The sequence below is a fragment of the Amborella trichopoda genome, chromosome 13 (genome assembly GCF_054954075.1).
Source record: "Amborella trichopoda isolate Santa Cruz 75 chromosome 13, AtrichopodaSantaCruz75HAP2 v2.0, whole genome shotgun sequence".
NCBI classification, from domain to species: Eukaryota; Viridiplantae; Streptophyta; class Magnoliopsida; order Amborellales; family Amborellaceae; genus Amborella; species Amborella trichopoda.
In genome coordinates this window covers 7,561,514-7,577,954 of record NC_142348.1, presented here as the reverse complement: position 1 = coordinate 7,577,954, position 16,441 = coordinate 7,561,514, and the positions used below count along the sequence as shown (strand labels likewise).

General features: G+C 34.5%; 1 long non-coding RNA gene and 1 pseudogene across 1 annotated transcript; one reads left to right on the top strand and one right to left on the bottom strand.

Annotated features, from left to right (window-relative positions):
* Window positions 1–408: 408 nt before the first annotated feature.
* On the bottom strand, window positions 409–4,591 carry LOC148778982 (uncharacterized). Its single transcript, XR_016048639.1, has 4 exons — window positions 4,476–4,591; window positions 1,855–1,952; window positions 1,466–1,547; window positions 409–883 (listed from the first exon to the last, which is right to left on the bottom strand). It is a non-coding gene; the product is annotated as an uncharacterized LOC148778982 (long non-coding RNA).
* Window positions 4,592–14,330: 9,739 nt separating this feature from the next.
* LOC18438723 (T-complex protein 1 subunit eta pseudogene) lies at window positions 14,331–16,197 on the top strand (annotated as a pseudogene).
* Window positions 16,198–16,441: the final 244 nt, after the last annotated feature.

Below are 16,441 nucleotides of genomic sequence, written 5' to 3'. Positions count from 1 at the left end.
TGAAGAAAAAAATTTAAATATTTTCAAAACAAATGTACATTCTAGGAAATTTTCTAGCTTTGTTCATTACCAGTTGAGAGGACTTATTATCCAAAGAGAGTCATCTTATTTCAGAAAATAAATGAGTCAAAATATTTTATTGAGTATAATCCTTTAAAGAAAGTAAGCCTCAATAGTCGCAACGAAAATGATTACAAGTTACAAGAGCTAGGTACATTAGAGCATATGGCCATTAAAACATTAAATAAACACTCGTGCATACAACAAATAGCATTACATAATATAAGCATAAATTAAATATAAATTAAAGAAATTTACATTAAGTAAATTAATGTCAATGTAAATTAAATAAATTTAAATAGTAACTAAAGCGAGGGAATTGTGAGAAGAAGAAAATAAGTGAGTGAAATATAAAACATGATATTTTCCTTCTTCTGATTTTTTTTTTTTTTCTTTTTCGTTTTCTTTATATGATTTTTTTTTTTTTTTTCTCTTTTTCTTTTTCAAAACTTTCAATGATATGAACCACATTGTAGAAGATTTTTTTATGGTATGAACCATTGTGAGGGCTTACAAACCCCATAATCAAAACCACCCAACAGCATACTCACATATTGAAATAAAAATTCACTTCCCACAAATTTGCCGTAATTAAGCTGAAGAAAGAAAATTGGAAAGAGAGATCATCATCACTTGCAACAGCTGCGATATCGTTCAAAATCTCAAAACCTGGTCGACTCTTGTATTTTCTCAGGCGGTAATCATCTTCAACCACATCATCTATCATTTCTGATCTCTTCTGCTTCTTCTTCATCTTTCCACCATCATAGTCATCCCCGTCTTTTTTGTAATGTCTGGGCATGGCTATAAGTCCGAAGTTTCACTGCGAACGAATTAGGTTCAGAAACAAAGAGATGGGCTTTGCTAATTAATTAGAGAAAGAGGGGAAAAGTACAAAAAAACTTCTAAATGCATTAATGGTGTACTTCTAAATGGCATTAATATCGTCTCTTGATCATACGAGTTCGGAATATCACCTCTCTAATGGATACACACTCTGAAATTTAAATACAAATGCAGCAAGTTTATCTTCTTATCTTGGTTGATAGAGGAAATAAGAAAAAAAGATCAACATGACAACCTCATTAATTGTCCACGAGTATACTTATTGCTCAATAGCACATGACCCTATATTAGAATATTTAGCAGACTGAGAGAGTATACTTATTACTCAATAACACATGACCCTACATTAGAACATTTAGCTGACTGAGATATTAGGTATACAAAACATCGATCCTGCAGCTTGTTTAAGTTTTGGAAAGTTCGCTGAAGAAAATTTCCGAAGTTTAAATCTGTCTTTTTTTTTTCGGGAAACTTCCATTATAACAATTCTCTTTTTTACCCAAAATGGAGAAAGAAGGGTTGCATAATTTTATATGCCCTAAAGGACCCATCACTATACCTTTATAGGCTCATTGGTGCATAAGGATTCCATGCACCGTCACTCATGGCAGTTGGCATTCCATCATGGATTGGAGTGGCCCCTGTACAAGAAAGTCATCATAGACACATTAAAGTGAATTTCATCTCCATTGGGATGGAACGGTACGCATATGAAAAAAGAGGAAATAAGTTTCATGAGTCAAGAAGAGGAAAACAGGACTCAATGAACAAAAAAGATAGAAAAAGAAAAAAGAAAAAGGAAATTCATGACAATTTTGCCACCCTTTCAATTAAATTTACATCAATCTTTTAATTAAATTTACATCAATCTTTAAAACCAAAATGTTGAAATAATAGGGAATTATTTCAAGAATGTTAAAAATTAAGACCACCACAATAAATGCACACCTCCTGCATCTCTCATCGGAGTCATATGGGGCATTGGGTTTCGTGATTCAAACCATACATTGGGTTTCGTGATCCAAACCATACAGTTGAGATGAATCCTGATAGGTGATAGGCACATAAAAGCCAATGTTCAGAAACAATGTAAACTTCCCAACAAAATAATTAGGATAGACAATAACCATTTTACCTAGGTGTCGTCATAACTACAACCACAACAATTTGATTCTTATTAACTGCATTTTAGAACATACCCTTTCTCAAAAATAAAAGAAAACCAACGCAAAAGGCAATCCCAATAATAACACAAAAGTACTTTGCCAAAGCTTGAACTAATACAAGAAAAGTTTCATTAGGGTGGGGCATCTCACCCTAGGTGGGTACTTCATAAGCCCTACCCACATGCAATGGTGGGACCATTAACATATTAAAATAAATTATGATTTTAAAAAATTCATAAAATTCAATATAAATAATTAAATCAATTTAAAATCAATATATCTGTTTTTATAAATCCAAATTTGATAAATAAAATATCCAAAGATCTAGAAAAATTCAAATAATAATTCTAGAAATTATATATCATTCAAACAAATATAATTAAATTTATTAAATGCGAAAGAGATCCATATAGTTTAGGAATTAAATAAATAAATGCTGGGACACTTCACCTTCAACTATGGACTACGGTCCATATTTGCTTTATCAAACCGATCCAGTGTTTCCCATGATCTATAGTCCATACAAGGGCTTATGGGTCACCAACGTTTGGCAGATAAGCCAAAGGGTCATAATCCCAGTTTGTGGATTTCAGGTTCTCCTCTAGAGGCGTACCAAGGTCACCTAGATATGATGCCGACCACAACTCTAATGACGCATAGTGATATCTCTTACACATGCATAAGCTTCACCCTAAAAGGTGGTTCGCTTTTTCGAAACGACTATCATATATGCATGAGGCTTTGACCCTCGTCTTTAAAGGCCACCAACACAAAAGGGTCACGCAGTCTGACATACTCCGACCTCATCAAGGAATGTCCTATTAGAACCCTTATCGGATAGTTTTCCATGCCTAGATAACATAGGTTGTTTCCAACCGACTGAACTAGCTTGTCAAGTTCAATCTGGTATCAGTAAATATCGTTTGCTTAATATGGCATGCACATAACCACACTCCTATTAAGTTCATGTTCCATCATATCAAAACGTTTATTACAAACCCTCATAAATCCTTTAATCGCCACACTCACCCAATACCCAAGCGATCTAATTTGACATCTAATAAGTGGGAATAGTTGTGGCCCTCATACAAAAGGTCTCTTTGTAAATAAATAGAAAGTATATCACAGCTTAGGAATAAGAACAATACTTCAACTTTAATAAGGAGCTAGAGGAATATAACTTCAAACAACTTAATAACAAGCTAAACAAATCTATATGCCGGATCACATATTTTACATCCCATAAGTTATTATTGGAAGAGGAGTAATGCTAAGTCTAGTTACTCATTTCATAAACCTTATTGCCGTATTTTAATTTCATTTTAAATTTATGGTCATCGGTAAAATTAAAAAAGAATAATTACATTAAAAAAAAGGAAAAAATCATATTTAAATCACTTTACAAAATTATTGAAGTGGTCAAATGATCTCATTTACATGTGTACTTATTTAAGTTTCATGTTAAGTCCACAATGAATTTCGTGTTCAAGGTTCGAAACTATTATGTCATTTTGGTAATTTAGCCCCCATTCCGTGGCTTAATCCAAGTTATAATATTTAGTATAAGTTTTATAAAAAACTTTATGGAAAACCTTCTAACAAACTTATGCATTAGAAATCCGTTTTTGATCTCCTAGCAACTTTCTTATTATTTTGGAAACTTGATATTATGTAGGTGAGTTTATTGATCTCCCAACAAGTTTCTTATTAGTGTGGGAAGTTGATATTATGTATGTGGGTTTATTTCCTCATATAATTATTCCATATTGCTCTTTACTCTTTTTTCTTATAAATTTTAATCTTTTTAAAATCATATAAACAAATATTTCTATAGTTATGGGAACTTAATATTTCTTATTTTTATATTTGAAGATACGTTGAAATTTCTATTGAGTAAATTTAAAATATATTTAATTTTAGGAATGAGAATATAACTTCAACCACTCAACAAAAAGCTAAACTAATATACCTTCAAGAAATAGAAGTTAATAACAAGATAAACAAATCCTTTTATCTAATATAATATATTTAATTTTTTATAAACTTTATTTCTACATTTTAGTTACAAAATTAGTAGAACTAAAAACTTTCTGAAATTAAAAAATAATAAAACAAATATCATTTGAACCCTAATGAATGTATATTACATTTACATATTTTTAGTACAATCTTATTATGAAGTTAAGTGGAATTAAATTTAGATGTTTTTTTTTTCTTCTTTAGTAATTTAACATAATAACATGCTGTATTAGAAAAATTAACCATTGATTTATTGGATGGAAAATGTGGAACATCTAATCCGATGTTATTTCTATATTCGGAAATGAACATGTCTCATGGTCTCCCCCAATATCCTACGTGGTATATCTAACATTATATTAGGACGTTCGTTAGCTGGCTCACCTCCACTAAACTGCGCAAGGGCAAAGGACCTAATCCGCCAAACTTTGCTCTAGGCCGCCTAACTTAAAAAAAATTCCCATTAATGCTTTCTCAAATATACTTATTCATTATTGTATACGGAAATATACGAAGAACTGTGTTGTTAAAGGCTTCATTTGGATTCGTACATAGCCATAAAGGGCCAGAAGCATGAAAGAATCTTGCCACGAAGGAAAGGCATGAAAGAATCATCGCATTTATGGTAACATTACTTACATTATGGTACATGTAATATATGTTTCATATATTGTACACCTTCAAATATAAAAGGGACAAAAAGAGAAAAAAAACCAATGAGTTTTACACTGAGAACACGAAAGAAGTATTAGATTGCACACATATTAATATTTCGAATATTTTGTCCCTTGCATTAATGATTAATTTTAATTTTTTTCCCCTTCCACTTACGATTCTCCCCCTTTCCTCGCTCAAAACCCATCAAGCAACAGTGAACGCCGAGTCTCACTCCATTAATGGAGATGGCTCAACCTTTGTTTGTGTGTCTAGTTGTGCTTGCAAATCATAACCGAGGATCCTGGAATTTATATTTCAAGAGTAAGCCTAGTAGACAGAGAGTGGCTCATCTTCTCTCCATTAATGGAGATGGCTCAACCTTTGTTTGTGTGCCTAGTTGTGTTTGCAAGTCATAATCGAGTATTGGATATTTCCTGGAACATAAATGGTAAGGACCGTGGTAAGAAAACACATTTGGATAAACGGTGTGGTTTGTACAAGGCTGAGGCCCTACACGTCAAAGGCACAACTACAAATAGTATCAAAAGATATCATCTACGCGTCAAAAATCTTTGAAATGGCTTGAAATTTATTTTTATCTTTAATTTTAAAATTTAAAGCTTAAAAAAGAGTATAGATCAAGTACATCTATGAACATTTGAAAATCTTGAAAATTGACAGTTAATATAATGCATTACAAGATGCACTATTTTCAAGACTTAATGCTTTTTTTTAATTCCTTGTTTTATCTTTTCTTTTTATGCGTCAATGTATTGAGATGATAGGCTTTGGGGCTTTTTCAGTATCGAAAAAACATCATCAAGTGAATTTTTAAGGTGTGCCTCAGTTTCATTATTAGGGCAACCTCATAAAGATAAAACATGAATCTCTCTCTCTCGCTTGGAGTCTAGGTCGGCTTGAAAACGAGACAACTGCTCATCTTTGCGAGAAAGGTTAGGAAACCCTTTGAAAGCTCCTTGCCTCTTAGCTTTTTTTAGTTTCATCCATTAATTGATTCAAACTGTATTACTGTCCTGCTTATATGATTTGTAATTGTTTATAAACTAATGGTATATCATTGAAAAAAAATCCCGATTTATATATTGATATGAAGGGAATACACAATGTCTCAGCTGAGAGAGAACATAAATGCCAGGTTACAGAGATCCACTTTAAACTGTGGCATGCTTCATGATTTAAGGCATATCTGACTCAGCGACCTAGCGATCCGAGAATGATGCTTACATGAGATTGACTGCTGAATCCATGAACTGTGCACAATAGAATCAATCGGATCACAAACCTGAGATTAATAGGAAAGAAGCAATTATCCCAATCATGCAAAAGCGGAACATACTGTCAAATAGACGGGGAGAACCCTAGTGCAAAAGCTAGCTTGGCCCACTTTCCTTATTCTTAGAAGAAAGTTTATCATTTGTTCATAATTAGTGTGTTTTACTGGCTTAATGTGCAAGGTCTAGGACGATACTGAAATTTAAATCCAAATGCATCAAGTTTATCTTCTTACCATTAATGGCCTTATGAGTGTGTATTGAAAGAGTTTTATTATAGTGAAATATAAACTCAGTGGAAGTGCGATCCCTCGATGATCTTACTAAGCGAATGATGTTTGGGTATACCGGACTGTTCTTATCGATCTAGGCTAGTCGGTTAGAAAACCCAAGGTACCTGAGCATAAAGAATTAACCAATGAGGGTTTTGGGTTAGCCCTTGATGAGGTCGGAGCTTAGGCCTAAATGAGTGAGTCAAGAGACTGTGTGACCCTTGTGTGTGATGGTAGGCCTACTGAGACAGGGGCCAAAACCTCATTCATGTTCTATCACACGGCATGCATATCGATAGATCATTCGGAAAAGCCATATATTCACCTTTTGGTGAAGCGTATGCATGTACGAGAGATACCCCTATGCACCATAGAGCTGTGGTCGCATCAAGTCGTGGTGACATTGACTCATCTCTAGGGGACGACATATAATCTACAGACTGGGATTGCGACCCCTTGACTCACTTTGGTGACCCGCTAATGAGCTCCTGCTTGGACTGTGGGTCATGGAAAACACTTTGGTGACTCGCTGATGAGCTTCTGCTTGGACTGTGGGTCATGAAAAACACTTTGTCAGTTCGATAAAGCTAGTGTGGTCTGTAGTCCACAGTTGAAGGTGGAGCACCCCATATTACAGATTGAATTCCTAAAACCATATGGATCATTTTTCCATCATATTAATTTAATTGTGTTCATTTTATTATTAAATTATTTTAGATTTATTATTTGAATTTTTATAAGTCATTTGATATTTTATTTATTATTTTTAGACTTATAAAAATGAAGTTATTAATTTACAAAGTTAGAATGTTTTAAAATTCATTTTGTTCAATTTTAAAATATTTATGAAAAATACATTAGGCCCATAGTGCACATGGGCCCACCACGTGGGTATTGGGTGGGGCCCCACGTGCCTCATATGGGTGGCACGCCCCACCTTTGGATGCATCTTCTTGGTTACTTTGAGTACAAGTATATTGAATTTGGTAACTCTATCTTATAGTATATGGTCAAATATTGATTAGAAAATATTGACTATATCTTATCTTGATTGTTGAAGGAATATCTTGACTTGATATTATTGAAATATTCTTATGGAAAATATGAGATGGAATATACAATTTTATGGTCTGTACTATATCTTTGATAGATTTAATTTATTTAAATATATTGATGGGACAATGGTTTAAAAAAATGGGGATAATAGTCCATGCACCTTTTATAATGTTGATGGCTCATCTATGGAATCGATGACTCAACATTCTCCCGCACATACCGCGCTCTCCCGCACTAGCTCAACATACTGCGCATTTGACCATCCACAGCTTTGGATCTTTCACTGAGGGCAAAAGAGCTTGTTGCCGTGTAGTCTCCTCTTCGACTTTTGTTTTCTCTCCCGCACATTTGACCATCCACAGCTTTGGATCTTTTACTAAGCTCAAAAGAGCTTGTTGCACAAGATGTGTAAGTGATCTGATGGACCATATTTTTCTTTAATTAACCTTTCAAGGTCTTCCAAATCATCTCAAGTATAAAAATTTATTTTCCTACTCATATCAAACCATAGAAAATCAAAATAGAAGCCGCAACTTTCTCGCAGTGGAACATCATTCTCCTGCCATTAAAGTAGAGGTTAAATGATCAGGGAGCAAAGTAGATTCACATTAGGTACTTATGGCTACGCTTAAACGTGCCAGTCAGAGGGGTGATTTGATTAGCTTGTCTGAAGCTCATAAAATTCAAACAACAGGATAGCCACTCCCAGAGAAAATCAAGAACAACAGATATGGTCATTTTCCCCACAAAAGACCGTACAATATACACACATTCTCCACGATCTTATTGAAGAAAAGAATTTAAATATTTTCAAAACAAATGTACATTCTAGGATAATTTACTAGCTTTGTTCATTACAGAGGACTTATGATTCAGAGAGAGTCAACTTATCTCAGAAAATAAATGAGTCAAAATATTTTATTGAGTATAATCTTTTGAAGAAAGTAAGCCTCAATCATCGCATCAAAAATGATTACAAGTTACGAGAGCTAGGTACATTAGAGCATATGGCCATTAAAACATTAAATTAACACTCGTGCCTACAACAAATAGCATTACATAACATAAACATAAATTAAATGTAAATTAAAGAAATTTACATTAAGTAAATTAGTGTTAATGTAAATTAAATAAATTGAAAAAATTAACTAAAGAGAGGGAATTGTGAGAAGAAGAAAATAAGGGAATGAAATATAAAACATGATATTTTCCTTCTTTTTACTTTTGTTTTTTTTTTCTTTCCTCTATATGATTTTTTTTTTCTTTTTCCTTTCCAAAACTTTCAATGATATGAACCACAATCTAGAAGATTTTTTATGGCATGAACCATTGTGCGTGCTTAGAAACCCCATAATCAAAACCACTTATCAAAAGAAACAACAGCATATTCACATCTTGAAATAAAAATTCCACTCCCCATAAATTTGCAGTAAAGAAAGAAAATTAGAAAAATCAGAAAATTAGAAAGAGAGAGAAAAAAGAATCAATAAAGAGAGAAAGAACTAAAATCGAGCTTACGGGTATCTCCTTTGTCTTCCTCTTCGTCATCATTATCACTTGCAATAGCAGCGATATCGTCTAACAACTCAGAACCAGGTCGACTTGCATTTTCTCAAGCGGTAATACCAGATCATCTGTCAATTTTGATCTCTTCTGATTCTTCTTCATCTTCCACCATCATAGTCCCCCTCGTCTTTTTCATAATGTCTAGCCAGGGCTATAAATCCAAAATTTCACTGCAAACGAATTAGGTTTAGGAAAAAAGAGATGGGCTTCGCTGATTAAATAGAGAAAGAAGGGAGAGTACAAATAACTTCTAAATGCATTAATATCGCCTCTTGATAATACACGTTCGGAATATCGCCTCTCTAATGGATACGACTCTCTGAAATTTAATACAAATACAGCAAGTTTATCTTCTTATCTTTGTTGACAGAGGAAATGAGAAGAAAAGATTAACTGGACAACAACCTCATTAATTACCCACGAGTATACTTATTGCTCAATATCACATGACCCTACACTAGAACATTTAGCAGACTGAGATACTAGGTAAACAGAACATCGATCTTGCAACTTGTCTAAGTTTTAGAAAGTTCGCTGAGGAAAATTTCCGAAGTTCAAGCCTGCCTTTTTTTCTGTAAACTTCCATTATAACAGTTCTCTTTTACACAAAATGGGAAAGAGAAGGGTTGCATAACTTTGAAAGCCTAAAGGACCCCGCATTATACCTTTATGTGCTCATTGGTGCACACGGATTCCATGCACGGTCACACATGGCAGTTCGCATTTCATCATGGATTGGAGTGGCCCCTATACAGAAGAAGTCATCAATTAAATTTACATCAATCTTTAAAACCAAAATGTTGATGTGATAGGGAATTATTTCAATAACATTAAAAATTAAGACCGCCACAATAAATGCATACCTCCTGCATCTCTCATCGGAGTCATATGGAGCATTGGGTTTCGTGTCCCAAACCATACCGTTGCATCTCTCATCGGAGTCATGTGGAGCATTGGGTTTCGTGTCCCAAACCATACCGTTGAGATGAATCCTAATAGGCACATAAAATTTCATCTTATAGGAACATAAAAACCAATATTCCGAAACATTGTAAACTTCTTAGCCAAACAATAATAGGAAAGGCAATAACCATTTTAACTAAGTATCGTCATAACTACAACTTCAGCAATTTGATTCTTTTTAACTGCATATTAGTACATACCCTTTTGTCAAAAATAAAAGAAAACCAACACAAAAGGCAATCCCATAATAACACAAAAGTACTTACCGGTAAGAACCGTCATCTGTCATTCCAGTTCAACTCGAACAGTTCAACCATCAACATCTACTACACGACCATGGTAGCCCTTGAAGGGATCCACACCAATCTTCATAGTATTCTCAATCCCAACCAAAGCATCTCTTCCCCTATACCCCTTCCCCCAACTGCAATATTATAAATTCGAAGTTAGTATAAAATACATAATCGTTTCACTCATTTCTTTATTATTATCTTTAACCACCTCGAGACTTTAGTGCCCATAATAAGTACCATAGAAAATTCCTCTAAATATGGTAAATAGAAGAACATACAATATTGTTGAGAGTCACTTCTAGGCAACGGACTTGGATATCTCAGCCTATCGAAGGCAGTGAATCTGTAACCTGTAGAAGAGATTCGTCAAGAAATAAATTATAAGCATGCTATGAATCAAAAACAAAAGGGGGAACTCAGAGACCAGATGAACACACATATGTACATTGTTGAACCCCTAATATTACGGGTGGTTTTTGTTTGAATGTGTATAACGTTGTAATACATGCACCGTGAGGTAGTTCTTCCAAGATAAATTTTATAAAAATGGCCATATTCTAAAGGAAAAGGTTTATATAAAGATGCAAATCTTAAGTTGGAGAAAAATTGCATCCCTCAAAAATCTATCAAAAGAATGTTATTTTGATGCTGAAAAGTTATCTAACTGATCAAATATACATCGAGATGTATAGATGTGAAAAGAAAAAGATCTTCAAGTGCCAAAAGTAGTACAACTTGCAATAAATTAGTTATACCGTCTATTCTCAAGATTTTCATGTGTTTGTATATCTACTTGATCTATACCAGTTTTTAGTTTCAAATTTCATAATTAAACCATGAAGTAGTTTTTGAGGTCATCATTCGAATTTTCAAAAACCAAAATTACACCTTTCCATTAGCTTTGAAAGATGTAGCTTAATTGAATCGTTAAGGTTGACACCTTATACAAACCGCACCCTATTCTAAATTTGGTTGAGAAGATGCGTAGTAAGTGATCTTTCAAAGGACGAATTTAGGGAACTTAGTATAAATGAAATCCTTCATCTTAAAATAGAGGAAATATGCCAACTTGGTAAAGCTTTATGACAAATATTCTTCAAAAGCCTCATTACAAAAAAAAAGCCATTTCCTCCTCTTTGAAAAACTTTCTTACTATTTTGGAAATTATATGCTTGAGAACATAAAGAGTATATAATTAAATATGGTAAAAGACAAAAAGAGAGTATTCGAAATTATCTTAACAGGATCTTTTACACCCAACACCGAGTCACTACCATCTGATGGTACAGGATCAATCATCAATCTTCTATCTCAAACCGGAAAAGCAAGTTTAGCCCAAACCCCTAATGGAACTATAAACTCCTTTATCACAAATCTCAAATCCTTATGTGAATCCCCTTAACAACTTAGTTTGAGATAGAGATGCTTCTATTTTCTTCCACAACCCTATAGTCTAAAACCCCAATTTTGAGATAGAGATGCTTCTATTTCTTCCACAACCCTATAGTCTAAAACCTCAATGAGAGATGAGAGATCATGAGAGAGTTGAGAGAACCACCATGAGAGAGATATCGAAGAAAAGAGAGTGGGGCATTCCCCTTTGGGTCTCTTGAGGGAGAGAGAGAAATTTTTTTTAGAAAGAGATATTTTAAGTGAGGCATGCCCCTTTGTGGGATTTGAGAGAGATAGAGATAGAAATTAGGTATAAAAGATAAGGTGTCGAGATTTGGAGAGGAATCCATCTCTTTTTATAGTGCTTAAATGGGTTTCTTAGGGTTTTCTTGACTTACCTCTTCTTGCAAGATTGAATATGAACCATTGATCTTGGGTGACTTGTGGGGTAAGAGATTTGGGCCCTCCATTCCATAGATGGGCCATCAATATCATGGAATGAGCTAGAACCTTTATCCCCCATTCTTAAATCACTTTCTCAAATGAAATAAAATAATTCCATTCGTGCTTACCAAAATTATGCACAAGTCTTAAATCCTTTGAAAGCTTCCTCAAGAAAAAATCTTTCCAAAACCCTTCAAAGCTTTCTTTTCAAGCCAGAGCTTGAACTAACACAAGGAAAGTTTCATTAGGGTGGGGCATGCCACCCTAGGTGGGTACTTCATAGCCCCTTACCGACATGCAATGGTGGGCCCATTAACATATTAAAATAAATTATGATTTTTAAAAATTCATTAAATTCAATGTGAGTAATTAAATCAATTTAAAATCAATATATCTGTTTTTATAAATTCAAATTTGATAAATAAAATATCCAGAGATCTAGAAAAATTCAAATAATAATTCAAAAAATCATATATCATTCAAAAAAATATAATTAAATTTATTAAATGGTTAACATATCCATATAGTCTAAGAGTTAAATAAATAAATGCTAGGACACTTCACCTTCAACTGTGGACTACGGTCTATACTTGCTTTATCAAATCGACCCACTGTTTCCCATGATCCATAGTCCATGTAGGGGCTCACGGGTCACCAAAGTTTGGTAGATAAACCAAAGGATCATAATCCCAGTTTGTGGATTTCAGGTTCTCCCCTAGAGCCGTACCAAGGTCATCTAGACATGATGCGACCACAACTCTTATGACCCATAGTGGTATCTCTCGCACATGTATAAGCTTCACCCTAAAAGGTGGTTCGCTATTTCGGAATGACTATCATATATGCAAGTCGTGTGATGGTTCGCAGATGAGGCTTTGACCATCGTCTTTAAAGGCCACCAACACACACAAGGGTCACACAGTCTCTCGGCTCACTTATTCGGACATACTCCGACCTCATCAAGGAATGACCTATTAGAACCCTTATCAGATAGTTTTCTATTCCTAGATAATATAGGTTGTTTCTAACCGACTTACCATGCTAGTCAAGCTCAGTCTGGTATCTAATTTGACATATAATGAGTGGAAATAGTTGTGGCCCCCTCATACAAAAGGTCCCTTTGTAAATAAATAGAAAATATATCACAGTTTAGGAATAAGAACAAAACTGCAATTTTAATACGAAGCTAAAGGAATGTAACTTCCAACAACTTAATAACAAGCTAAAAAAATCTATATGTCTGATCACATATTTTACATCCCATAAGTTATTATTGGAAGAGGAGTAATGCTAAGTGTGGTATTTACTCTTTTCATAAACCTTATTGTCGTATTTTAATTTTATTTTAAAATTATGGTCATCGGTAAAATTAAAAAAGAATAATTGCATTAAAAAAAAGGAAAACATCATATTTAAATCACTTTACAAAATTATTGAAGTGGTCAAATGATCTCATTTACATGTGTACTTATTTAAGTATCATGCTAAGTCCATAATGAATTTCGTGTTCAAGGTTCGAAACTATTATGTCTTTTTGGTAATTTAGCCCTCGCTTCGTGGCTTAATCCAAGTTATAATATTTAGTAAAAGTTTTATGAAAAACTTTAATTAAAACCTTTCTAACAAACTTATGCATTGGAAATCCCTTTTTGATCTCCCAACAACTTTCTTATTATTTTGGGAACTTGATATTATGTAGGTGAGTTTATTGATCTCCCAGCAACTTTCTTATTATTGTGGGACCTTGATATTATTTATGTGAGTTTATTGCCTCATATAATTATTCCATATTGCTATTTACTCTTTTTTCTTATAAATTTTAATCTTATTAAAATCATATAAAACAAATCTTTAATAATTCTTATTTTTATATTTGAAGATACGTTGAAATTTCTATTGAGTAAATCTAAAATATATTTAATTTTAGGAATGAAAATATAGCGATTGATTTACCGGATGGATAATGTGGAACATCTAATCCGATGTTACTTCTATATTCGGAAATGAACATGTCTCATGGTCTCCCCCAATAAGGGGCCAGAAGCATGAAAGAATCTTGCCATGAAGGAAAAGGATGAAAGAATCGTCGCATGTATACTAACATTACTAACATTATGGTACATGTAATGTATGTTTCATATATGGTACACATTCAAATAAGGGGAAAAAGAAGAAAAAAAACCAATGAATTTTACACTGAGAACACGAAAGAAGTATGTGATTGCACAAATTATAATTAATATTGCGAATATTTTGTCCCTTGCATTAATAATGATTAATTTTAATTTTTTTCCCCTTCCACTTATGATTCTCTCCCTTTCCTCGCGCGAAACCAATCAAGTAAGAGTGAACGCCGAATCTCACTCTGTTCTCTGCAATGGCGGCCATGATGAACCCCATATCATACTTTTGAAGGAGGGAACAGACACTTCCCAGGGGAAGCCACAACTGATCAGTAATATCATTGCTTGCACAGCTGTTGTTGATCCAGTGAGAACAACCCTAGGTCCTCGAGGAATGGACAAGCTTATCCACGATGATAAAGGGAACACCACCATTTCGAACGATGGAGCCACCATTATGAAGCTTCTCGATATTGTTCATCCATCTGCTAAGACCCTTGTTGCCATTGCTAATTCTCAAGATTCAGAGGTCGGTGATGGGACTACTACTGTAGTCCTTCTTGCAGGAGAATTTTTAAAAGAGGCAAAGCCTTTCATGGAGGATGGGGTGCATCCTCGGAATCTAATACTCGTACTACATCCTATTTGGCAATTAACAAAATTAAGGAACTAGCAGTATGCATAGAGGGCCGAAGTTTTAAAGAGAAGAAAGATCTGATGCAAAAGTGTGCTGCAACAACCCTCTCTTCAACACTCCTAGGTGGTGAAAAGGAATTTTTTGCTTCAATGGTTGTGGATGCTGAAATGGCCATAGGAGAGGATGATAGGTTGAACTTAATTGGTGTGAAAAAGTTCCTGGTGTAAACATGAGAGATTCTTTTCTTGTAAAGGGACTTGCATTTAAAAAGACATTCTCATATGCTAGCTTTGAACAACAACCGAAAGCTTTTTCGAATCCTAAAATTCTATTATTAAAGAGTTAGAGGTGAAATCAGAGAAAGAAAATGCAGAAATCAGGCTCAATATCAATCTATTGTTGATGCTGAGTGGACTATCATTTATGACAAGTTGGATAAATGTGTCAAATCTGGGGCAAAGATAGTTCTCTCACGTCTGGCTATTGGTGATCTGGCAACACAGTACTTTTCCGATCGCGATATCTTTGTGCTGGTCGTGTAACAGAGAAGGATTTGCAGCGGGTTGCTGCTGCAATTGGTGGGACTGTGCAAACTTCTGTCAATAGCATCATTGATGAAGTACTTGGATGCTATGAGCTTTTTGAAGAAAAGCAAGTAGGAAATGAGAGGTTCAACATTTTTAGTGGATGTCCCACCAGTGGCCAGACAACAACCATTGTTCTACGTGGTGGTGCTGATCAATTCATCGAGGAGGCAGAACGAAGCCTTCATTATGCCATTATGATTGTGAGAACAGCACTGAGGACCTCGACTGTTGTTGCTGGTGGTGGTGCTATTGATGTGGAGATAAGTAGATACCTGAGACAGCATGCGAGGACTATAGCTAGGAAATCTCAATTGTTTATTAACTCATATGCCAAAACACTTGAGATTATCCCACGCCAACTATGTGATAAGGCTGGTTTTGATGCAACTGATGTTCTGAACAAGCTCAGACAGAAACATCCACTACCATCTGGGGAAGGTGCCCGTTATGGTGTGGACATAAACACCGGTGGCATCACTTATACATTTGCTAACTTTGTATGGGAACCTGCAGTTGTGAAAATCAGTGCCATAAATGCTGCAATAGAAGCAGCTTGCCTTGTTCTTAGTGTGGATGAGACTGTCAGAAACCCAAAGTCAGAGAGTGCTCAAGGTGAGGCTGCTGCAAGTGCTATGGGCCGTGGACGTGGTGGCGGGCCTGCCCTCCTTGAGGGGCATGCGCAGCCGGTAAATTTCAATGTTTAATTTTTTGTATAGTAATTTTAACCAAATTTGCTGGTGCTTTATTTCCTATATCATCTGGTTTTTTTATTGTGAAACAACTTTGTAGTTTTCCTAAGAAACCATGTTGGGTCTTTTTGGCTCTGTCCTTTGTTTTTGCATCTGGCACATTGAGTTTACTAGGCAGACCAATGCCTTGAATTTCTTTGCCAAGGGATTGTCTTGTATGAAAATTTTCTTTTTTTTTTTTTTTAAAAAAAAAAACTATTTAGAAGATTTCATATTTAGAATTGAAAAATACTACATTTGATAACCTGTTTGGAAGTTCTATAGTGTTTTGGACTTGTGCTGGAATGAACCTAGAATTCTAGATACCTGGAAATATGGA